This window comes from Tachyglossus aculeatus, chromosome 21 (assembly GCF_015852505.1).
Source record: "Tachyglossus aculeatus isolate mTacAcu1 chromosome 21, mTacAcu1.pri, whole genome shotgun sequence".
Lineage (NCBI taxonomy): Eukaryota > Metazoa > Chordata > Mammalia > Monotremata > Tachyglossidae > Tachyglossus > Tachyglossus aculeatus.
The window spans coordinates 8,653,741-8,680,170 of NC_052086.1; the positions used below are offsets into that span (position 1 = coordinate 8,653,741).

A 26,430-nucleotide genomic window follows, 5' to 3' on the forward strand; every position below is an offset into this window, starting at 1 on the left:
GGAGGGAGTGCCCGGCTCCCAGAGGGGAAGGGGCCGCTAGGCGAGAGGCCAGAGGGACATCCTGAGGCACCCCACCCAGAATGTACCGGGGCCCACGATGTCCACTCCGAGGGAAAGCGCCAACCCCTTCCAGAAGACCAGTGCTGGGGGGCAGAAGGACACGGTGTCAGGCAGAGGCTCGGAATGTATACGAGGCCTGGGAAAAATTGGGAGGAAATATCGTGGAGCGGGGAAGGGAAGAGTCAGGGGAGGATCCGCATTACTCCGGGTCGATTCCTTTTGGTCCAAAGAAGAGGAAGCTTCTAGCTCGGTGCCTTCCTCCGCAGGGGCCCGGATTCCCGCAACTTTTTGGTCTTCCGTTTGAGTGCCTGAAACAGGCTGCCTGAGGGTCCTCTGAGGGAAGGATTGGGTTCAGAAACGGGAGGGCGTGAAGGTGGTCCGAGTGCCGACAAACTGATACGACTCTCCCTTGCTCACTTGGTCCACTTCCAGATCCACGGCCCGGGTTCTCGAGATGGCTTCGTCAGACGGAGGGCTGAAACGGGGCTCAGACCGGAACGTCTGGCTTCACACGGCCTCCCAACATTGCAACTTCAGGGTAAAGCATCCGTACCTGCAAGTCAAATGGAGACAACCACATTACCGAGTAGCCCATGTCAGTGGGAAGACCCTCCATCAAGGTGAAATTTGCACACGCCTTAAACAAACCATCTTAATAATGGTATTTGTGAAGCATTTACTAAGTGCCAAGCACTGTTCTAAGCACCGGAGTAGATCCAAGCTAATCAGGTCAGACACAGTCCCAGTCCCACAGGGGGCTCACAGTCTTAATCCCCATTTTACAGATGAGGGAACTGAAGCACAGAGAAGTGAAGTGATTTGCCCAAGATCACCCAGCAGGCCAGTGGCAGAGCCGGGATCAGGATTCGAATCTGGGCTCTTTCCACCTACCTGCTGCCAGGCAGACATGAGAAATCTCTTCTCACAGGTTCTCCGGGGCTTTTTGCGTTTTTGAGGATTCTTCTGGCTTTGCTCTGTCTCTGGGGATTGTTTAACACCTCTTCTTAAAGCGAGTGCCAGAAGGATTTAAAGAAAATAATGAGATCATTAGATGCTGACAGGAAACACGAGGAAGATCGCAACAAAAACCTCCCTAATGCTCATGGAGTGATGAAAGGCAGAGAAAATGGTCCAGCAGAGACTCAGGATGTCTTGGCTCTTGGGGACTGGGTGGGGGGCGGGGAAGTGGGAGGAGGAGGCGGGGGGCACTTTAGTCCTTCCCCCTGAAGCCAGATCATTTCTGGCACCAGATTTATGTCCTGCTTACAAATATCAAGGTGAGGATATTCAGACATAATCTTGGGGTCTTGCATTCTTAACAGTCAGAACGCTTTCCTCCTTCCCTCATTCTGGGGAGATGCGTGAATAGTGGCAGGGGTGGCGGGGGGCACACATAAAATCCAACTGTCTTCAATACAATCCTGTGGCCAGAACAATTTAGTTGAGCATGGCTTAGTGGAAAGCAGCCCAGGGCTGGGAGTCAGGAGACTCCAAAGGGATCATCTTGAATCGATCCCAGCGCTCGGCCCAGAAGAAGCACTTAGCAAATACCGTTGTTATTATTATTATCATCTACCTGCTAACTACAACGTATTGTACTAAGTGCTAGGGGAAGGGCAACAGAAGAAAAATTCATATGCTTGGCCACAAAGTGCTTCCCCTCTAAAGAAAAGCAGCAGTGAACCATAAGCATCCTTATACGTGAGTGTCTTTCTGCCAGTGGTGTGTACGATGGAGGAAAGAAAGACTGGCCTAGTTGCAAGTGTTCCCAACTAAGCCATCACTTCCCTCCTCCCTCTTCCTTCTGCACCACCCTCACACTTGGATCTTACCCCTTATCCGCCCCTCCTTCAGTCCCTCAGCACTTATGTCCAGTCATTCATTCATTCAATAGTATTTATTGAGCACTTACTGTGTGCAGAGCACTGTATTAAGTGCTTGGGTAGTACAAGTTGGCAACATCTGTCATTTATCCTTGTATCTATCCCAGCGCTTAGAACAGTCCTTGGCACATAGTAAGCACTTAAATGCCATCATTATTATTATTTTAATGTTTGTCTCCCCTTCTAGACAGTGAGCTCATCGTGGGCAGGGAACATGTCAACCAACTCTGTTCTACTGGATTCTCCCAAGCACTTAGTACGGTGTCCTGCACCTAGCAAATACTCAACAAATACCACTGATTAATTGATTGATTGGCTTTATTGCTCTGGGCACTGGAACTATTTCCTGCTCAGGATTGAGAGGCAACTAATTGCTCCAGAGTTGGAGACGTTGGGAATGACCCCAGGATGCCATCCGCCAATGTCAGCTGTGTGACTTTGGGCAAGTCACTTCACTTCACTGTGCCTCAGTTACCTCATCTGTAAAATGGGGATTAAGACTGTGAGCCCCCCTTGGGACAACCTGATCACCAGGTAACCTCCCCAGTGCTTAGAACAGTGCTTTGCACATAGTAAGCACTTAATAAATGTCGTTATTATTATTATTATTATTATGGGAAAGGGTTGAAGAACAGTCTGCTAGAGTCACTCTTCCAAGTTCTGCCAGCTTGAAAGAAAATTTGCAAACCTTTCTTGATTGTCTTTTTGACATAATTCATTCATTCATTCAATTGTATTTATAGAGCGCTTACTGTGTGCAGAGCACTGTACTAAGCACTTGGGAGAGTACAATACAACAATAAACAAATTCCCTGCCCATTATGAGCTTACAGTCTAGAGGGGAAAATTGCAGTGTGCCTTCTGAAAGAGTCTCTCTCTCTCTTTCCCTTCTTCTCTCTCTCCTTCCCTTCCTTCCTCCCTCCTTTTTTTTTCTCTCTCTCTCTTGACTTGTCAGGAACAGTGAATCTCAACTGCCTGGTCCATTGGCAGAGAATAAAACAAATCCAGAAGTGACCCTTCTTTTCAGATCATCCTAACCAGGATCACTGACAACTGAATGAATGAATGAAGTGCCTGCTGGGGCCGAGGTCTCAGAGAAATTCCCTTCTCTGGCCAGCAGCCACGGCAGGTCTCCCTGCCAGCTTTTTCACGAGGTGGGCCGCTGGGCACGGGGTGGGGAACCAAGTGACAGAGTGTGGATGGCTTCATGCGGCCCCTCACCGCTACTGCCCAAGCAACTCACGCGCATGTCCAGCTGGCCCTAGGACATAGTTTCCCCTTCCTGACTGCCGGCATCTGAGCAGTGCTTATCACACACAGTGAAGGCCCCAAAAGAAGCACTGTCATATTTTCACGGATGCCACGTGCATGCTTGGAAGAGATTTCTTCTCCACGACACCTGCAATCCCATGTGGAGACTCCCACTGCCAAATCTCCGCCTCTTCTTCTTTTTTTAAAAAAAATGGTATTTGTAAAGTGCTTACCATGTACCAGGCACTGTTCTGAGCGCTGGGGTAGATGCAAAGTAATCAGGTTGGACACAGTCCCTGTCCCACGTAGGGCTCACGGTCTTAATCCCCATTTTACAGTTGAGGTCACTGAGACCTAGAGAAGTGAAGTGACTTACCCAAGGTCATACAGCAGACATGCGGCGAAGCCTGGATTAGAACCCAGGTCCTTCTGACTCTCAGGCACAGGCTGTATCCACTAGGCCGTGCTGCTTCCCAAGCGCTCAGTACAGAGCTGTGCACCCAGCAAGGGTTCGAATCATACCACCGATCGATTCGGAGGGGGCGGTGAAATGGGACAGGGCCGGTCAAACCCCCCTCCTCATCCCCGCTGCTCTCCCAGCCTGGCTCAGACCATTAACGTTACGCCAGACCAACCTGCTCCGTCCTGATCCCGGGGCCCCAGCCTGACCTCCTTGTCAACCTCAGAACTCACACTTTGCTGCCTTCATCCTTCCTCGTTTACCCAGCTAAAATCGGAAGAAAAAAAATGGGAAGACTAAGTGCCATTAGTTTAATGGCTTTAATGCTCCGCCATCTGTCTTAATTTGATTAAATAAAAAAATAGATGGGACATATGTTGCATGTCATAAATGAATACTTGGTTTCCTGAGGTTGTTGTCCCAATACTTGTTGCTACAAAGGGCAGACCAACCCCTCACTTTGGGGTGGGATCAAGGGTGAAGGTCATCGGGCACAGTCATCGGACAGATGGTTTCCGGGACCCCGGAAAATCCCTCTTTGCTCTCCAATCTGTGTTTCTGTTTTTGGTTTTTTGAAGAGTATTTGCTAGGTGCTCATTTTGTGCCAGACATCTTACTAAGGGCAGGGGTGAATACAAGAGTGGCTTAGTGGATAGAGCACGGGCCGGCAAGTCAGAAGGACCTGGGTTCTAATCCTGGCTCCGCCACTTGTCTGCTGTGTGGTGTTGGGCAAGTCACTTCACTTCTCTGTGCTTCAGTTACCTCACCTGTGAAATGGGATTACGCGTGTGAGTCGCATGTGGGACAGGGACTTTGTCCAACCTGATTAACTTGTATCCACCCCAGCTCTTAGAACAATGCTTGGCACATAGTAAGCACTTAACAAGTACCATTATTATTATTATACAAGCTAATCACGTTGGCTCGGGCCGGGGAGGGGGGACTCATCATCTAAGGAGGGACATCAGGTATTGAATCTCCCTTTCTCAGATGAGGAGACACAGGCCCAAAGAAGTGAAGTGACTTGTCCAAGGTCACACAGCCCCCTGCCAGGTGAGAGCAAGAGCTCGGCAGAGGGAAAGGTTTCATCCTCCAATGGACTTTCACCTTGCCCCCTCCTACCTCCTCGCTACTCTCCTACTTCAACCCAGCCCATACACTTCACTCCTCTAATGATAACCTTCTCACTGTGCCTTAATCTCGCCTATCTCACTGTAGACCCGTGGCCCACATCCTGCCTCTGGTCTCCTCAAATCCCACAGACAATTACTCACCCCCCACTTCAAAGTCTTACTGAAGGCACATCTCCTCCAAGAGCCTTCCCAGTCTAAGCCCCACTTCTCCATATCTCCCACTCCCTTCTGCATTGCCCTAACTTGCTCCCTTTACTCTCGCTCCCTCCCAGCCCCACAGCACTTCAGTACATACCTGTAATCTGATTTATTTGTATTGATGTCTGTCTCCCCCACTCTATACGCTCATGGTGAACAAGGAATTCGATTGTTTATTGTTGTATTGTACTCTCCCAAGAGCTTAGTACAGTGCTCTGCACACAGTAAGCACTCAATACATACGATTGAATGAATAAGCTTGGATCAGTATGGCAACAGTTTGGATGGAGAGGAAAGGGTGGATTTTGGCGAGGATGGAAGGTAGAAGCGAAAGGATTTGGTGACAGACTGAATATGTGGGTTGAATGAAATAGATGAGTCGAGGATAACGCCAAGACAAATCAGATCAGACAGAGATCCTCTCCCACACAAGGCTCATAGTCTATGGGGGTGGGAGAGCTGGTACTGAATTTTACAGATGAGGAAACAGGCCAAGAACGATTCAGAAAGGTTAAGTGACTTGCCCAAGGTCACACATCAGGCACGTGGCGGAGTCGGGATTAGACAGCTGCCCTCCTGCTTCCCAGGCCTGTTCTCTGGCTACTAAGACCTGCTGCACGTCAAGCTAAATTTTCTGCTCATACATGCTTTTCAGACCCCACTCCTAACAATAAAAATAATAACAACAACAATTGTGGTATTTGGAAACGCTTATTATGTGCCAAGCACTGTTCTAAGTGCTGGAGTAGATGCAAGGTAGTCAAGTTGTCAGCCTGTCCCACATGGGGCTCACAGTCTTAATCACCATTTTACAGATGAGGTAACTGAGGCACAGAGAAGTGAAGTGACTTCCCCCAGGTTACACAGCAGACATGTGGCAGGGTCAAGATTAGAACCCATGTCTTTGACCTCACCCTATTCTCCCTCGCCTCTGTGTCACTTATGCACTTTGGCTTGTGGCTGTGCCAATTTTTTAATGTTATTTGTAAAGTGCTTACTATTTGTCAAGCTCCCTAAATGCTAAATGCTGGGGTAGATACAAGATAATCGGGTTGGACTTAGTCCCTGTCCCACATGGGGCTCGTAGACTGAATTGCCCCATTTTACAGTTGGGGCAACTGAGGCACAGAGAATTAAGTGCCCTGCCCAAGGTCATACAGCACTAAGGATTAAAGCTGTGAGCTCCATTCAATCAATCTGTATTTACGGAGTGCTTACTGTGCGGAGAGCACTGTACTAAGCACTTGGGAGAGTACGGTATAACAATAAAACAGACACATTCCCTGCTCACAGTGAGCTTACGGTCTAGAGGGGGAGACAGGCATTAATATAAATAAATAAATTGCAGATATATACATAAGTGCTGTGGGGCTGGGAGGGGGGATGAATAAAGGGAGCAAGTCAGGGTGATGCAGAAGGGAATGGGGGAGGAGGAAAGGAGGGCTTTGTCGGGGAGGCCTTCTGGAGGAAATGTGCTTTCAGTAAGGCTTTGAAGGTAGGGAGAATAATTGTCTGTCCAATATGAAGACGGAGGGCATTCCAGGCCAGAGGCAGGAAGAGGGCGAGAGGATAGAGCCTGGGTTTAGGAGTTAAAAGGACCTATGTTTTAATCCCAGCTCCACCACTGGTCCGCTGTGTAACCTTGGGCAAGTCATTTAACTTCTCTGTACCTCAGTTAACTTCTCTGTAAAATGGGGATTAAGACTGTGAGTCTCATGTGGAGCATGGACAGTGTTCATCCTGATCTGAAGCAGCGTGGCTCAGTGGAAAGAGTGTGGGTGTCAGAGGTCATGGGTTCGAATTCCACCTCAGCCACTTGTCAGCTGTGTGACTTTGGGCAAGCCAGTTAACTTCTCTGGACCTCAGTTACCACATCTGTAAAATGGGGATGAAGACTGTGAGCCCCACGTGGGACAACCTGATCACCTTGTATCCTCCCAGCACTTAGAGCAGTGCTTTGCACATAGTAAGTGCTTAACAAATGCCATACTACTACTACTACTAATAATAATAATAATCTACCCCAGCGTTCAATACAGTGCCTGGCACATAGTAAGTATTTAACAAATATCATTAAAAAAAAATGGAAAAGAGAATCTTGAAACCTTCACTGTTCAGCTCCAATCAGGAAGATTTTACAAGCTTTCTATCCATGCTCACCCAAATGCATTATTCGTTTTATACCTCCTTTTATTCCTCTTCCTAAATCTTCCCAGAAACATGCACCTAGGCAACAGGCTTCCTGGAATAATCAGAGTTGGGTAGGGTTAATCTCAAGAGCTCTGTGGAACAGATGAGTTTTAAGTAGATTTAAAGAGGAGAAGGATCATGGTTTGGGGAAGAAGCAGGGTGGGGTTAGAGAGAAGAAAAGAGAATTCCAGAGGGTGTATAAGGCAACGAGGTGATGACACTGGGTGGCTATTATGTCCCATTATGCTTTGTGAAGCTAGCCAGACGATGTCAAACTGCTCAGTCTCCTCTGATGGACCACATTTTCAAGGAGGAAAACTCTGGGTAAAGGTGAAGAAGCCAAATCAAGGTCGAAGCAGTGTGGCCTAGTGGGAAAAGCACAGGCCAGGGAGCTGAGGACCTGAGTTCTAAACCCAGCTCTGCCACTTGCCTGCTTTGTGACCTTGGGCAAGTCATTTCACTTCTCTGGGCCTCTGTTTTCTCAACTGCAAAATGGGGATTCAATATCTGTTCTCCCTACTTGACTGAGCACCCCATCTGGGGCAGGGAATGTGTCTGTTTATTGTTCTACTGTACTCTGCCAAGCACTTAATGCAGTGCTTCACACACTGTAAGCGCTCAATAAATATGATTGAATGAATGAATGAATGTGGGACAGGGACTGAATCTGGCCTGCTGAACTTATATCTACCCCAGGGCATAGAACAGGGCTTGACACGCTCATAAGCATTTAACAAATACCATAAAAAAAAGATTACTGACAGACAGAGATGACGAGACAAGAAAGTGTGGATGCCTCCATGCAAACTATCTCCACTTCTGCCAAGAAAAGTAGAGTGAGCATCCTACTTTCCTCTCACAGCCACTGGCAACTGGACAATGTTCACCCCAAGACTTATGGGATCCCCAAATTGCACACTTACAATTATAACTACTTACAGTGTGTAAGTAACCCTCTCTCATCCCTCTAATAATAATGCTACTTGTTAAGCACTTGCAAAGTGCCTACCAAGCACTGTTCTAAGCACTGGGGTAAATAGAAATTAATCAGGTTGGACAGTCCCTGCCTCACATGGGGCTCACAGTCTAAGTAATAATAATTATGGGACTTGTTAAGCACTTACTACGTGCCAAGCACTGTTCTAAGCACTGGAGTAGATACAAGTAAATCAGGTTGGACACTGTCCCTGTTCCACATGGGGCTCACACTCTAGAGAATAGGATTTAATCTCCATTTTACAGATGGGGTAACTGAGGCACAGAGAAGTGAAATGACTAGCCCAAGGTCACCCAGCAGACATGTGGCAGAGCCGGAATTAGAACCCAGGTCCTCTGATGTCCAAGCCCATACTCTTTCCAAGAGGCCATGCTGCTTTTCTAAGATTGTAAGACTTAGTCTATAAGCCCATTGCGGGCAGGGAAACCATCAACCACCTCTGTTATTGTACTCTCCCAAGTGCTTGGCACAGTGCTTCATGCACCGTAAGAGCTCAAAATATGATGGATCGGTGGCTAGCATCTTGCTTCCAAACCAAGGAACCCCCGAACAATCTCCATACAGCTCCCGCCGGGATCCAAATCTCCAGGCTTCCAATTACCGCTAAAGCTCGATGACCTCTCAGTTGCTCAGCGAAGCAGAGAGAAACTGAACTCAAGTGCTGGGCTGGCTAGTCTTTTGACTCACTATAAAAATATCACTAACCTAAGCACCCCTCCTGCTGAGCCCCAGCGGGGCAAGCTCAGATCCTGCGACGAATCCCTACCCTACTCAGAGCGGGATAAGTATTTCCCATTCTGGAATCCCCTTACTCCATGGCTACCCTCCGACACCAGGAGGCCTAGATCGTTATAACCATCAATCGATGGTATTTACTAAGCGCTCACTGTGTGCAGAGCGCCTTGCAAAGCAGCATGTCCTAGTGGATAGGGCACGACCCTGAGAGTCGGGAGGACCTGGGTTCTCATTCCGGCTCTGCCACTTGTCTGCTGTGGGACCTTGGGCAAGTCGCTTCACTTCTCTGGATCTCAGTTACCTCATCTGTAAAATGGGGATTAAGACTGGAAGCCCCATGTGGGACACGGACTAGTTCCAACCTGATAAGCTTGTATCTACCCCAGCGCTTAGTACGGTGCTTGACACTATTCAGCGCTTAACAGTAAGCACTTAATATATACCGCTGACTGAAAAATACAACCGACTGAATGAGCTTATAGTCTAGGAAAGTCCATTGGAGGACGAAAGGGCTTTGGGTGGAGGCTGTTGAAGCTGGAGTTTACTTGAGGTGGCTGAGCAAAAAGAGTTCAGGAACTGCTTTGAAAGATGGCCAAGTACCGAACTTGACGGGGCAAGAATGCCAGCCGGAATTTTATTTTCCCATTTTCACTGTCCCGGTTGCAGCAAGCTCCAAGCTTTTATCAATGGGGCACACTTCTTGCAGTATGAGGAGAGGCCGGTGTAAGACTGCAGACCTAAATCTTACAAATCATAGCTTTTCAGGACGGTGCTAGCAGCAGGCTTAAATACCAAATTATAAAAAGACAAGACTTTCAAGGGCCTCATTTGCAACTAGGTTACTTTTTTCCAGGTTCAAAGCCCAGGATTTGTCAGCATTAACAAGTTGGTGGTGATTACTGGCCTGACTGGTAAATCTAAAAGGGGATTTAGGTACTTTAGGTTTTCCAGAAACCCTTTGAGACGCACCCTTTTCCTCTCTCCCACCCTCCCTCCAAATCACATGGAAGGGTTTAGAGATTTAAATTAGGGGGTGTCCCATCCAGAAACAAGCAGTATGGCCTACCTGGCAAGAGCACTGGCTTGGGAGTCAGAGGTCATGGGTTTGAATCCCGACTCTGCCATTTGTCAGCTGTGTGACTTCAGGCAAATCACTTCACTTCTCTGTGCCTCAGTTCCCTCATCTGTAAAACGGGGATTAAGATTGTGAGCTCCACGTAGGACAACCTGATTACTCTGTATCTACCCCTTGTATCTACCCCAAGAACAATGCTTGGCACATAGTAAGCACTTAACAAAAACCATTAGCATAAGGTCTAGGTTCCTCTTCTAGAAACTAAGACACTTTTCAAATTCCAGAGCCTGGACTTTTAGGCATCACAGGAGAGTGGAAAGAGAACAGAGCCTGCAAGTCGGAGAACCTGGGTTCTACTCCTTACCTGCTGTGTGATCTTCATTCATTCATTCAATCATATTTACTGAGCGCTTACTGTGTGCAGATCACTGTACTAAGCACTTGGAAAGTACAATTCGGCAACAGATAGATAATCCCTACCCAACAACGGGCAAGTCAGTTCACTTTCCTGGGCCTCAGTTCCCTCATCTGCAAAATGGGGAGTCAATACCTGTTCTCCCTATCTTGGATTTCCTCAAGTTGCAGGGATTTAATGGCCTCCTCCAAACCCTATGACCACCTTTACCCTGGAAGCAGAGTAGGAATATGAAGCAGTGTGGCCTAGTGGATAGAGCACAGGCTGGGAGTCAGGAGGACTTGAGTTCTAGTCCCGGGTCTGCTACTTGTCTGCTGTGTGACCTTGGACAAGTGATTTAAGTCAGCTCCTTCATCTGTAAAACGGGGATTAATACTGTGGGTCCCATGTTGGACAGGGACTGTGTCCAAATTGATTACCTTGTATCTATCCAAAATCCTCCACTTGCCTGTTACGTAACCTTAGGCAAGTCACCCAACTTCTCTGTGCCCTCATTTCCTCGTCAGTAAAATGGGGATTTAATACTTGTCATCCCTCCCCCTTAGACGGTGAGTCCTGGGTGTTTTGGGGACTGGATCTGAGCTGACTGAACCGAGAAGCAGTGTGGTCTAATGGAAAGACCACAGGTCTGGGTGTCAGAGTGCCTGGATTCTAATCCCAGCTCTGCCAATTAATAATAATAGTAATAAGGATGGCATTTATTAAGTGCTTACTATATGCAAAGCACTGTTCTAAGCGCTGGAGAGGTTACAAGGTGATCAGGTTGTCCCACGGGGGCCTCACAATCTTAATCCCCATTTTTTTACAGATGAGGTAACTGAGGCCCAGAGAAGTTAAGTGACTTGCCCAAAGTCATACAGCTGACAATTGGTGGAGCTGGGATTCAAACCCATGAACTCTGACTCCAAAGCCTGGGCTCTTTCCACTGAGCCACGCTCCTTCCCCAGTTGACTGTGTTGTGACTGGGGCAAGTCACTTTACTTCTTGGGGACTCAGTTTCCTCATCTGTACAATGGGGATTGTAAGCCCCATATGGGATACGCGTTGTGTCCAACCTGATTAGCTTGTAACCACCCCAGAGCTTAGTACAGTGCCTGGCATTCATTCATTCAATTGTATTTATTGAGTGCTTACTGTGTGTAGAGCACTGTACTAAGCACTTGGAAAGTACAATTCGGCAACAGATAGAGACAATCCCTACCCAACAACGTACTCACAGTCTAGAAGTGGGAGACAGACAACAAAACAAAACAAGTAGACAGGTATCAACAGCATCAATATAATAAGAGCCTGGGTAATTCCACCTCTGCCACTTGTTAGCTGTGTGACTTTGGTCATCACTTAAGTTCTCTGGGCCTCAGTTACCTGACCTGCAAAGTGGGGATTAAGACTGTGAGCCCCATATGGGACAACCTGATAACCTTGTATCTATCCCAGCTCTTAGAACAGTGCTTGGCACATAGTAAGTGCTTAGCAAATATCCAGCACTTAGAACACTGCTCAGTGCTTAGAACAGTGCTTCAAACTCTGTCATGCCTCAGTTTCTTCATCTGTAATGTGGCTCAGTATGATGCCTGGCACATAGTAAGTGTTTAAACACCATTTTAAAAAAAGAAAAAAAAAAAGGGAAACAAGCAGATTCTGTCAAGTTGCAAGGCCCCGCTGGTGAAATTTCTTTATTAAAGTTCTCCACCCTAGCAGAACGGAGAGCGCCTCTCTGATAGTAATATTGGAAACCATTTCTTTACACTGAGGGAAAAACCTCACCTGCCTGTTGACACCGAAACTACTCCCACAAGGATATTGAATTCTTAAATTCATTACATTGCCAGGGGCAATTTGTCTGGGGAAAAAGAAAGAGTCAGAGCCTGGGAAAAACAAATCTTAGCAAGACCCTTTCTTTTCCCAGCAATAGATTTCTTACTGGTTTCGGCAAGATCCTTTTGTGTGGAAGAACTGCTCAGCTCGTTTTTTTTTTCCAGCAAAATTAATCTTAGGAAAATCTAGAAGGGACTGGAAAAACAATCTGGCTCTTGAATGTGAGCACCCCAGAGGCAGCATGGCCTAGTGGATAGAGCATCGGCGTGGGAGTCAGAGGAACCCAAGTTCTAATGGTAGGCATTTAATAATAATTGTGGTATTTGTTAAGTGCTTACTATGTACCAAGAACTGTACTAAGTGCTGGGGTGAATACAAGCAAGTTGGGTTGAACACAGTCCCTGTCCCACGTGGGTCACGGTCCCAACCCCCATTTTACAGATGAGGGAACTGAGGCATAGAGAAGTGAAGTGACATACCCAAGGTCATACAGAAGTCATGTGGCAGAGCCAGGATTAGAACCCATGACCTTCTGACTCCCAGGGCCACTCTCTATCCACTAAAACTCTTCCTGAGTTTGGCCTCAATATCACCAGCATTATTATGGTGGCATTTGTTAACCACTTAGTATGCATCAATCAATCAATCAATCAATCGTATTTATTGAGCACTTACTGTGTGCAGAGCACTGTACTAAGTGCTTGGGAAGTACAAGTTGGCAACATATAGAGACAGTCCCTACCCAACAGTGGGCTCACAGTCTAGAAGGGGGGAGACAGAGAACAAAACCAAACATATTAACAAAATAAAATAAATAGAATAGATATGTACAAGTAAAATAAATAAATAAATAGAGTAATAAATATGTACAAACATATATACATATATACAGGTGCTGTGGGGAAGGGCAGGAAGTAAGACGGGGGGATGGAGAGGGAGACGAGGGGGAGAGGACGGTGTATGCATCAAACACAGTACTAACTGCTGGAGTAGACTTTTTTTATAGTATTTGTTAAGCACTTACTATGTGCCAGGCACTGAACTAAGTATCGGGGTAGATAAAACCCTGATCAGGTTAGACACAGGTCAATATCCCACATGGGGCTCACGGTCTTAATCCCCATTTTACAGATGAGGAAACTGAGGCCTAGAGAAGTTGCCCAAAGTCACCCAGAGGACAGGTGGCAGAGCAAGGATTAGAACACATGTCCAGTGATTCCCAGACCCACGCTTTACCCACTGGGCCAAGCTGCTTCCCCTGCTAGGACATAATCAGGTTGGACACAGTCCCTGACCCACTTACACCACGTCCCCCTTGCAAAAAAAAAAAGACGCCAATCCCACTCCCTGAAATATTCCTTACTGCTTAGCTTGCACAAGAACACAGGAGACCACTGATTTTAGCATCGCTAATCCATGAACCAATAAATCCTTCCCTGAATACCACTCATCTCATTCCACTTCTCAGCAAAGGACTGAATGTTAGAGCATGGCAGAGAGGGTGCAGATTAATAAGGCTTGATTATTTTCTCAAACTAGCCTACAGGATATTTCCACATCGGCCGTGAAGCAGTAACATAAATAAGTAATATCAAGAGTTGTGTCAAAATAAAGGACCAAAGTAAATCATCTCTTATTTCCATATGGATGACAAGAATCAGTCAATCAACTGAATTTATTGCACACTTCCTTATGTGCAGAGCACTGTACTAAGTGCTTGGAAAAATACAATGCAACAGAATTAGCCTGCCTACAAACAGTTTACAGACTAGAGGAGTGGATAAAAAGAGGAGAAATCCACCACGATAGGAAAGGGTCTCAACTATGAAGACTCTCCCTCCAACTATAATAAGCACTTCTCAGATCAATCAATTAATAGTGGTTATGGTGTGATTCGTGTGTGGAGAGCACTGTACTAAATGCTTGGGAAAGTACAATACAACAGATTTGGCAGACACATTCCCGGCCCACAAGGAGCTTAAAGTCTGGAGGGGGAAACAGGCTGTATATAAATAAATTAAGGATATGTGCATAAGTGCTGTGGGGCTGAGGGTGGAGTGAATACTATGTCCCCAAAGGGGACAGATTCAAGTGCACATATTACGCAGAAGGGAGAGGGAGTTGGGGAAAAAAAGATTTAATGGGGGAACTTTGTGCGGGCAGGGAACGTGCCTACCAACTCTGCTGTTTTCTCCAAAGTGCTTAGAACAGTCCTCTGCACACAGTAAGCGCCCAATAAATACGACTGACTGGCTGGTAAGAAACAGAAATGCAGCTGCAAAAATCAGTCCTCAATTTTCTGGATGACAGTGGACCCCAGACACATCAGGCAGGCAGCCTTTAAACAAAGGATGCCACAGATATTCCATCTTGAATCCGAATGGATTATTTGCCCGCTAGATTGAAAGTTCACTGTGGGCAGGGAAGGTGTCCGCTTATTGTTGTACTTTACTCTCCTAAGCGCTTAGTATAGTGCTCTGCACACAGTAAGTGCTCAATAAATATGATTGAGTGAATGAATAGTCCCTCCAGGATCACAAACGCTAAGAAGGCATTTGGTTGTCAAAGTATCAAATATTACCCTGCGGTTACCCCGATGCCCCAGAAAGAGCCCTGGGTTCTGTGTTTTCTGACTCTTCCCTTTAGGGTTATCTCATCGTGGCATCCTAAGGTTTCTTTGAACAGGGCTGAAAGCGTTTTCTAGGGACATGGATGAATCTAGATGGCTTCAAAAAGAGGAGCTGAATTTCTCCTTAAACAAAGGGTCCGTTTTCACTAACGTAAATGAAGAGGCCACCGTGTCACCATAATGAGAGAATGGAAGTTTTCACGTGCCAGATTCTCGCGATTGCAAAGGTATTCACGCGGGCCTTAACTGATCTCCACGTGCAGTTTTCTGGGTTTTGGTTTCTCCCCGGGCCCGGTTTCGGTTTCTCCCCGGGCCAGGGATTAGTTACAGAAAGGTGAACTTTGTCCTCAATCTTGCCAGGTCTCCTCTCCTGTGGAACCTCAAGCATCTATTCAAGAAAGACAAAGACTCTACCCTCCTTCAAAGCCTTACTGAAGGCCCATCTCCTCCAGGAGGCCTTCCCTGACTAAGCCCGTCCTTCCTTCTGGGTCGCCCAGACTTGCTCCCTTTGTTCTTCCCCCCTCGCTGTCCCCCAACACTTATGTCCATGACTGCAATTTATTGATTTATATTAATGTTCTGCTGCCCCGCCTCTAGACTGTAAGCTCGCTATGGGCAGAGAATGTGTCTGTTTAGTGTTGCATTGTAATAATAATAATAATAATGGCATTTGTTAAGCGCTTACTATGTGCAAAGCACGGTTCTAAGTGCTAGGGAGGATACAAAGTGATCAGGTTGTCCCACGTGGGGCTCACAGTCTTAATCCCCATTTTTAAAGATGAGGTAACAAGCACAGAGAAGTGAATTTACTTGTATTCTTCCAAGGGCTTAGTACAGTGCTCTGCACACAGTAAGTGCTCAATAAATACAACAGAATGACTTGAGCCCCCTTTGCCTGTTCTCTTCTCTGAGGGCTTCCCAGCCCCCATGGACTCCTAGAATGAGGGTGGAGCAGAGACTGTGGGAGATGGCATGGGACTGGGAGCCAGCTCTGATACTTTAAAAAAATTTTAATAGTATTTGCTACACGCTTAATATGTGCCAGGCACCGTTCTAAGCACTGGGGTAGATACAAGTTAATCAGGTTGGACACAGTCTGTGTTCCACACAGGGCTCCCATTTTGTAACCGCGTTTTACAGATGAGGTAACTGAGACCCAGAGAAGTGAAGTGACTTGCCCGAGGTCACACAGCAGACGAGTGGCTGAGCTGGGATTAGAAGTCAGGTCTTTCTGACTCCCAATTCCGGGCTCTCTCCACAAGGTAACACTGCTTCCACTTGCCTGCTAGGTGACTCTGGGTCCATCAGAATGGTATCTATTGAACACCTGTGATGGGCAAAGCATTAACTGCTTGACAAAGAACAATCAATACTACTTATTGAGTGCTTACTCTGGGCAGAGCACTGCAACAACAGCAAGCAGACACAATTCCTGCCTTCAAAGAGTTTACAATCTAGCAGGATTGATGGGCACTAAGATAAATTGTAGGTACAAGGAAGCCAGGAGGAATAAAAAAAGATGCACGTGGCAGCAATGCGACTTGCTTATATAATAGAGAAGATACAATCCCTTCCCGCCAGCACCTTATAATCTAACTCCTCTGTGCCTCAGTTTCCTCATCTATAAAATGAGGATAGAGCTCCTGTTCTCCTTCCCTTTGAGACTGTCATCACTATGTGAGAATATGGATTGCCTGATCTGAACAACTTGAATCTACCCCAGTGCTTCGCACAGAGTAGCATTTAATACTATTACGAATAACAACGGTATTTGTTAAGCATCCACTGTGTGCTATGCAATCAATCAATTGTATTTATCAAGCACTTACTGTGTGCAGAGCACTGTAGTAAGCATTCTGGAGAGTTTAACAGAGTTAGTACACGTTCCCTGACCACTGTGAGCTTATAGTGTACAGCACTGGAGTAGAGAGAGGATAATCAGGTCAGACACCAATCAAATCCCCATTTTACAAATGAGGAAACCGAGGCCCAGAGAAGTGAGGTGACTTTCCCACAGTCACACAGCAGGTTAGTGGAGGAGCCAGGAATAGAACCCAGGTCCCGGATCCCAGCCCTGTGTTCTTTCTACTATACCACAAGCGCTTGCTTCTCCATCCCCTAGAATAATGTTTTCGTGCTGTTTGGAATTTGGGACCAATTTAATTCAGTGGAACAATTCATAACTATTCATAATGGACTTCCATTAAAAAAAAAAAATTCACCCACTTGGAAATAGGAATTGCACTGGGCATTAAGACTCTCAGGGTATATTTCCCATCAGTCCAACAATGTGCTGTGTGACCTTGGGATGGTTGCTTCACCTCTCTAAACTCTATTGGGTCCTCAATGGACAAAGGAAAGTCCGGGAAAGTTCCTCAGTGGACAAAGGAAAGATGAGAAGAATTCCTTAGTGGACAATGGAAAGGCGGGAAGAATTCCTCAGTGGACAAAGGGAAGACGGGAAGAATTCCTCAGTGGACAAAGGGAAGACGGGAAGAATTCCTCAGTGAACAAAAGGAAAGATGGGAAGAATCCACTCTACAACCCAAGTGGATTCAGAATAATAAAGATTTAAGAGAATGTTGGCAGGCATCTGTGAGCTGGTTGGACAAAACAAAAGTGTGTCACTACAATGTATAAAGATCATTAATTTTGTTCAGATACTACGAGAAAAATCCAAGCATTCCACAGAGTTTCCTGCCGTACGTTCTCATTTTATCTTATCAAAATAAAACACTTTTTAAAATAGAAAAAGAACACATAATTTTCAGCCCACACGCTGTTAAACTACAGTGCAGACAGGGACTGGGGTCTTTCAGCAACTTAACACGGATTATGTAACTAATTTGTTGACTTGTTTCCATAGTCTTCCACTTGCACAAAAAGGCTTATGTATGGATTTATAATAAGTTTAAAAAGCATTAAACTAGCCCACGCTGTGAGCTAAGTCTTGCTTGCTTCCATGGGGGAGTGGAAAATAAAGTTGGACAGGGTCAGACATTCATATTCACCACTGTGTATTTTGGCATTCGCGTTACTGGAGTTTTTGTGGTATTTGTTAAGCGCTTACTATGTGCCAGACACTGTACTAAGCACTGGGATAGATGCAAGGTTGGACACAGTACTTGTCCCACATGGGGTTCACAGTCTTAATTCCCATTTTACAGGTGAGGTAAACAGCCACAGAGAAGTTAAGTAACTTGCCCAGGAGACAAGTGGTAAAGTTTTGCCATGCGTTCTCACACCTGCTTTCTGGGGTTTTTTTTAATTCCAAGTGCTGGGTAGATACAAGTTAGATTGGACACTGTCTCTGTCCCTCAAGGGGCTCACAGTCTAAGGAGGAGGGAGAACAGGAGAACAGACACACAGAAGTGCTAACTCGATACTGCTTCTCAATAAAAGCAATTAATAGTGATGAGGAATGAATGAGAGCCCCTAGTGTGACCAGTATTAAAGGGCATACTGAAATCATATCTCCTCCAGGAAGTCTTCCCTGACTAATTTCTCATCTTTGCACTTACTATGTGCAAAGCGCTGTACTAAGCAATACAGTTGAGCATCCATTAGCCAATGATATCTATTGCGTGTTTACTCTGTGCAGAACACTGTACTAAGCACTTGAGAGAGTACAATACAAGAGAATTAGCAGACACGTTTCCTGTCCACAATGAGAAGCAGCATGGATAATGGCTAGAAGTTGGGCTTGGGCATCAGAAGGGGCTGGGTTCTAATCCCAGTTCCACCACTTATCTGCTGTGTGACCTTGGGGAAGTCACTGCACTTCTCTGCTCCTGGGTTCCCTCATCTGTAAAATGGAGATTAAGACAGCGAGCCCTGCGTGGAACACAGACTGTGTCCAAACTGATTAACTTGTATCTCCCCCAGCAGTTAGGTGAGTGTTTGGCACATAGTAAGCCCTTAACAAATACCATTAAAAAAAAAAAAACACCCACTGGATTGAGGCAAGATGACCAGTTTTTGGGCTCCAAGTAATTGATTGCCTCGGTTGGCTACAAGCTGGGGTGCGGCAGGGCTACACATCCCTGACAGCCTTTTCTGCACCTTGTTTTCCCACATTACAAACAGCAAATGACACATGGAGAAGCAGCACGGCCTAGTGGATAGGATACTGGGAGGACAGGCATTATCCCTGAAAGTACTTGGAGCCTTCTGGGAGCTATCAAAACCCAAAGCACCATTGTGATCAAGTGACTAGAGCTGAGCTGCTGAGGGGTTCGTTGGTATTAATTCCTTGGCCTGATCTCCCCAGGATGGGCTGGGGCTAGGTTTTGGTCTGGGAGAGATGAATGGAAGCAACACAAGATCCCTTGGGGACAGCCGCTAGAATGAGGCCATACACACACTCCCCCCCAGTATCACCCGCCCGCCAGACTTGTGAAGAAGCTTCACCTCAGACTTGAAGCTGGCAAAGGAGATTTAGGTCAGGAGAATAGAATTACCAAGCTGCACTTCACTAAGGGCCACTCCTCTAGAGCCTACTCAAGCAGACAATTCATTTAATCCTATTTACTGAGCGCTCACTTGGTGCAAAGCACTGTACCAAGACCTTGGGAGAGTACAATAAAACAATCAACAGACAAGAACGCAAGTATCAGGGGACGTCTCCGGATCATGAGAGACAGAAAATTGGACGCCCTTCCCGATTAATTCACAATACCCAACTTCCATCGACCTGATAACACACAGACACACACACACACACACACCTTTTTTATGCATATTCAGTTACTTCACTGACATTCTGATCTACCTGAAATATTCTTGCTTTCACTGCCACTCTTAGGAATCTCTCTGTGCGCCTCACATGAGGCTGTAAGGTTGTGAAGGCAGGGATTGTGTACCTCGCTTATGTTGGACTCCCCTGGGAGCTCAGTACAGTCTTGCACACTCTGTAGGTGCTCAGTATATACCACTAATGAGAAAGATGTTGATGCTGGCATCTTCAAAGGATGGTCCTGCCCTCAATAGAACTCTATTTTAAAGCCTGAGGATCATTCCACCAAGCTTGGTTTACAAATAATAGTAATATTTAAGTGCTTACTAGGAACCAAGCATTGTACTAAGTGAAGCCAGCTAGAGAAGCAGCATGGTCTATTCATTCGTTCATGCACTCAATCATATTTATTGAGCACTTACTGTGTGCAGAGCACTGGTCTAGTGGATAGAGCGTGGGCCCAGGAATCAGACGGACTTGAGTTCTAATCTGGCTCCACTCACCTGCTGGGTGACTTTGTCAGTCAGTCAGTCGTATTTACTGAGCACTTACTGTGTGCATAGCTCTGCACTGTGCTATGCCCTTAGGAGATTACAATAGAACAGACATAGTTCCTGCCTGGGTAAGTCACTTTGCTTCCTCTGTGCCTCAGTTACCTCATCTGTAAAATGGGAAGACTGTGAGACCCACATGGGACATGGACTGTGTCCAACCTTCCATTCATTCATTCAGCACTTACTGTGTGCAGAGCACTGTACTAAGCACTCTAAGCAATGCAACCTAATGAGCTTGTGTCTACCCCAGCGCTTAGTACAGTGCCTGGCACAAAGTAAGTACTTCACAAATACCTTTTAAAAAAAAAGTCTTGGGTGGATACAAGATGATCAGGTTGGACCCAGTCCCTTTCCCACACAGGGTTCACAGTCTAAGGGGGAACCCCGGAAAACAGGTATTCCATCCCCACTTTGCAGATGAGGAAACTGAGGCCCAGAGATGTTAAGTGACTTGCCTAAGGTCACACAGCAGGCAAGAAGAACTCAGGTCCCCCGAGCTCCAAGGCCGGTGCTGTTTCCTCTACCTGCTGCCTCCTTCCCTCATGAAGCATTACCTGGTCTGACTGAGCTCAGCGAGTGACATCTGACTGGATCACAGCCACCACCAGGCAGGCCCCAATCAGAGGGGATTAATACAAATTAATTCCTGTCTCCCAGGTACGCTGCGAGTTGGACTTCATTACCGTGCACAAAGAACTTGGAAAATGAAAGGCGGCGTGTGAGCGCAAAGCGCATTATCGTGGAACACAGGGCGCTTCTCTTCTTCAAAGCATTTTGCGCAGAGTCCCAAACTAATCCCGGAGTAAAGCAGTGCAAGCCTTCCGATCCTGAGAGGGGTGAACCAAAGCAGGAGGACATCCCAAGCCATCCTAGGAAGAGGGTAGTTCCTAAGAGCCAGCAGGATCCAGGACCCATCTGGATCAGCAGGGCCGAGGACCTCTACCTCTTCAACCCCAGGACCAGAGAAGTAGCATGGCCTAGCGGAAAGAGCCCGAGCCTTAGAGTTGGAGGATATGGATTCTAATTCCAGCTCTGCCAATGACTTGTTGTGTGACCTTGGGCATATCACTTCACTCCTCTGGGCTTCAGTTCTTCAACTGTAAAATGGGGATTCAATACCTGTTCTCCCTCTTAGATTGTGAGCCCCATGTGGGACACGTACAATGTCCAACCTGATTAGCTTGTGTCTACCCCAGTGTTTAGTACAGTGCCTGGTGCAGAGTAAGTGCTTATCCAGTCATTCAATCACTTTTATTGAGCATTTACTGTGGGCAGACCACTGTGCTAATCACTTGGGAGAGTATAATACAACAATAAACAGTCACATTTCTTGCCCACAAGGAGCTTGCAGTCTAGACGGGGGGAAGCAGACATCAATACAAATAAATAAAATGACAGATATGGAGATAAGCGCTGTGGGGCTGGGAGGAGAGAAGAGCAAAGGGAACAAGTCAGGGCGACGCAGAAGGGAGTGGGAGATGAGGCAAGGTGGGGCTTAGCGTGGCAAGGCCTCTTGGAGGAGATGGGCCTTAGATAAGGCTTTGAAGTGGGGGAGAGTCACTGCCTGTCACATTTGAGGAAGGATGGAGTTCCAAGCCAGAGGCAGGATGTGGGTTACGGGTCTTGGTGAGACAGGCAAGAGTGAGGCACAGTGAAAAGGTTAGCACTAGAGGAGCAGAGTATGTGGGCTGGGTTGTAGAAGGAGGGAAGCGAGGTGAGGTAGGAGGGGGGAAGGTGATGGAGTGCTTTAAAGCCAATGGTGAGGAGTGTTTGTTTGATGCAGAGGTGGATGGGCAACCCCAGGAGATTTTTGAAGAATGGGCTGCCATGTTCTTAGCATTTTTGTAGAAAAGTGATCCGGGCAGCAGAGTGAAGTATGGATTGGAGTGCGGCGAGACAGGAGGCTGGGAGGTCAGCAAGAGGGCTGATGCAGTAATCCAGGTGGGAGAGGATGACTGATTGGATTAAACATAGTAGCAGTTTGGCTAGGGAGGAAAGGGTGGATTTTAGCGATGTTGTGAAGGTGGGACTGACAGGATTTACTGATGGATTGAATATGTGGGTTGAATGAGGGAGGAGTCAAGGATAACACCAAGGTTAAGGGCTTAACAAACACCCAAAAAAAAACCCCAAAAAATCACTGCAGCTAGGCTACCTCAGAGAGGACTAGACCATAAAACCTAAAACAACAATAACAGCAGCAAAAAAAAAAAACCCACTGTGGCTGAACTGAAGAATGCCTGGACCTCCTCGGAGAGGCACAGCTGCAGGTTTGAGACAGGATCTGCCATTTATTTTTGTGTTTGCTCCCCCACTGAATTATAAACTCCATGAGGGCAGGGCTCAGGCTTATCAACTCTACTGTACTTTTCCACACGCTTAGCACAGGGCTCTACACAGAGTAAATACTCAATAAATACTACAGGCTGGCTGGGCATTAAGGAATTGATCGGTATTATTTATTGAGCACTAAGGGCTTGGGAGATACAATACAACAGAGCTGGCAGATACATTCCCTGCCCACCAGGAGCATACAGTCTAAAAGGGGAGCCAGACATTAAATAAAATTATGGGTATGTACCGAAGTGCTGTGGGGCAAACAGCAAGTGCTTAAAGGGCACAGATCTAAGTGTGTAGATGATGCAGAAGGGGAGACGGAATAGGGGAAATATGGGCTTAGTTGGGGAGATGTGATTTTAGGAGGGTTTTGAAGGTGGAGAGAGTGGAGATTTGTCATATATGAAGGGGAGGGAGTTCCAGGATAGAGGCAGGACATGGACAAGGGATTGGCAGTGAGCAAGTTGAGACTGAGGTACAGTGAGTAGGTTGGAATGAAATGTGCAGATTGGGTTGTAGCCGGAAATCAGCAAGGTAAGCCTCCTCTTCCCACAAATAGGGCAAGGCTCAGCTCCCCCAAAGCTCCAAATTTGGAGTGAGAATTTGAAGCCCCATTCTACAAATAGAAAGGAACTGGGTTCCAATGTCAGCTCTACCACTTGTCTGCTGTGAGTCTTTGAGCGAGTGCCTTAACTTCTCGGTGCTTCAGTTACCTCATCTGTAAAGTGAGGCTTAGGACTGGAAGCCCTATGCGAGACAGGGACAGTGTTCAACCTGATTCACTTGTATCTACAACTACCCCAGCACTTACCAAAAAAAAAAAAAAGGAAAGAAAAAAATAGCCCCAGGAGTCCCCAATGGGGACAAGCGTGGAGTTGGGGGAAACCATCAGGAGCTAGAGCGGTCACTCTACACTCCCCCACTCCCCAACCTCTGAACCCCAATTGAGGCCGGGTCACCCCTTCGAGAAACCTTGGCTGGGAAACCCAGATATGTGACTTCAACAGTTTAGTCTTCAGGCAGCATGCCTGCCAACTTTGTTATATTGGACTCTCCCAGGTGCTTGATACAGTTCTCTACACATAGTAAGTGCTCAGTAAATACCATTGATTGTTTGGGTGGGTGGTTCCAGTCTTATTCTGAATCACTTCAGCACATGTAAGCTCATCGTGGGCAGAGAATGCTTCTGTTTATTATATCGTACTCTCAAAAGCACTTAGTCCAGTGAGCCCCATGTGGGACAGGGACTGTGTCCAATCCGATTTGCTTATATCCACGCCAGCGCTTAATTCAGTGCCTGCCACATAGTAAGCTCTTATCAAATACCATAAGTATTATTACAGTGCTTTGCACACAGAAAGCGCTCAATAATACTGTTGAATGAATTAATGGATGGAAGTAAGTTCCGTAAAATGCATGCTGTATGCAGAGCAATACACACACACACACACACACACTGTTCTGCATACAGTATGTGTGAATGTATACATACACACACATTTGGCACTGTATATTAGAGAGAAGAGACATCTCCCAGGCTCTCCAGGAGTTTACAACCTAATGGGGGTAGCAGAAAAAGATAAGTATAGACAGTATAGGTCAAATGGACTGTACAGTCGATTCATATTTATGCAGGCAAGGGCTGAAATAGGGTAGAAAAAGAGCTATAAATATCTAAAAGCTAGAGGTACCTGATTGTTGATACCACTAGGTTCTAGAAGTTTATCGCCTGAAGGTGGGATTTTAGAATGATGGGATTTATTTATGAAGCACTTACTCTGTGCCAAGCGCTGCAGTAGATGCCAGATCAGATCAGACAGAGACCTGGTCTCACAGGAGAGTCATAGTATAAAGGGAAAGGAAGAGCAGGTATCTTATCCCCGTTATACAGATGAGGAAATGGAGGGGCAGAGGCTAAATGACTTGCCCAAGATCACCCAGCTGGCAAGTGGTAAAGCGGCACTGGAACTGATGTATGACTTACCAAGTCCGTACTATCCACTAGGCCACACTGCCTTCCTTGGGAGACTGCTCTGAATGTTTCGAGAGCTGTGATCTGTCAGATTGGGGCAGGAAGGAGGGTGGAGGAGAGTTCTACATGAGAGGAATAATAATAATAATGGCATTTATTAAGGACTTGCTATGTGCAAAGCACTGCTCTAAGCACTGGGGAGGTTACAAGGTGATCAGGTTGTCCCACGTGGGGCTCACAGTCTTCATCCCCATTTTACCGATGAGGGAACCGAGGCACAGAGAAGTTAAGTGACTTGCCCAAAGTCACACAGCTGACAACTGGTGGTGATGAGTTGGGAGAATTGAAGAGATCTGTTAGTAAAATAATCACATAAGATTTAGGGTCTTTCCCACCAAGGTTCAGATTTTCGGAGTTAGGAAGAACTGGTAGTGTTTCCCCATTTTACAGAGGAGGATGCTTAGGCACAGAGAAGCTAAGTGACTTAACAGGGTCACACAGCAAAGCTGGGATTAGAACCTGGGCCTCTCGACTTCCCAGTTCCAGGCTTTCTCTTGAATTAGTTAACTCAACCCCTAAGAAACCCACAGTAAATACACATGCCGAGTTAAGACCCTCTAAGGGCTAGCATCCAAAGTCTAATACCAACTGAATCCTACATCACATCAATCAATGCCTGGACCCTTAGTTAATAGCTGGCAATTGCTTTCTTCACTTGATTTGCTTATTTAAGGAAAACAAGCTTCTCTTAATTAAACACTGATGTCAAGATGTTTTATTACATCCTAGGCTGCCTATTTTCAAATGTCTAACTAAAATTATACCTGAGCTTATTCAGCAACTCCTACTAAACCAAGACTCTTGGTGAAAGACTCTTGTGTTTAAAAAAGGAGGGGGAGCTCTTTTCCTTAAGTCAAAACCAGAAAGAGGCTCAGTAGAGAAAGCTGTGAGGTATTTCGTGCCGGCGTTGGAGGGAAAACACAGCAGTATTTTCAAGACATTAAGTGATTGAAATAAAGTGAAAGCCTGCATCTCCTTAGCAAACATCAGTTTTCCGGTTTCCGTCCCCGACTGCGTTGAATTCAAACACCAGGAAATGAGGCGTCATTTTGAGATTCCACTCTTGGGGAGGGGGGGTGTTGGCTAGGGAGACCCCCACAGACCAGCATCGAAAGCTGCGTGGGGCCCCCCACGCTTAGGGAAAGCATGCCTACCACGTTTTTCCTCTACGTTTTTCCTCTACGTCAACCAGATTTAGACTTTTTCATCCTCCGTACAATGGAATTTGTTATGTGTCAAGCCCTGGGGTAGATACAAGCTAATCAGGTTAGACAGTTTCTGTCCCACATGGGCTCACGGTCTTAATCCTCATTTTACAAACGAGGTCACTGAGGCACAGAGAAGTTCAGTGACTTGACCAAGGTCATACAGCCGACAAGTGACAGAATTGGGATTAGAACCCAGGTCCTTCTTACTCCCAGGCCCGGGCTCTAGCCACTCGGCCATGCTGCAACCCAGGAGATCCTGACCCAATAATAACGGTCGTATTCGTTAAGCGCTTACTATGTGCCAGGCACTGTACTAAGCGCTGGGGTAGGTACAAGCAAATCGGACTGGAGACGGTCCCTGTCCCACGAGGGGTTCAAAGTCTTAGGGAAGCAGCATAGACTAGTGAATACAGCACGGGCTTGGAAGTCAGAAGGTCACTGGTTCTAATCCAGGCTCCGCCACTTGTCTTCTGTGTGATCTTGGGCAAGTCATTTCACTTCTCTGGCCTCAGTTCCCTTATCTGTAAAATGGGGATTAGGACTGTGCATCCTAAGTGGGACAGGGACTGTGCCCAACGTGATTAGGTTACATCTAAGATCTAACCGGATCTAGATCGGAGCAGCAGCGTGGCTCAGGTCATTCATTCATTCATTCATTCAATGGCATTTATTGAGAGCTTACCGTGTGCAGAGCACTGTACTAAGTGCTTGGGAAGTCCA

At 46.4% G+C, this 26,430-nt stretch overlaps 1 long non-coding RNA gene across 1 annotated transcript; it reads right to left on the reverse strand.

The window, feature by feature from the left end:
- On the reverse strand, window positions 1–26,430 carry LOC119942741. Its single transcript, XR_005455397.1, has 3 exons — window positions 26,393–26,430; window positions 952–1,060; window positions 1–613 (listed from the first exon to the last, which is right to left on the reverse strand). It is a non-coding gene; the product is annotated as an uncharacterized LOC119942741 (long non-coding RNA).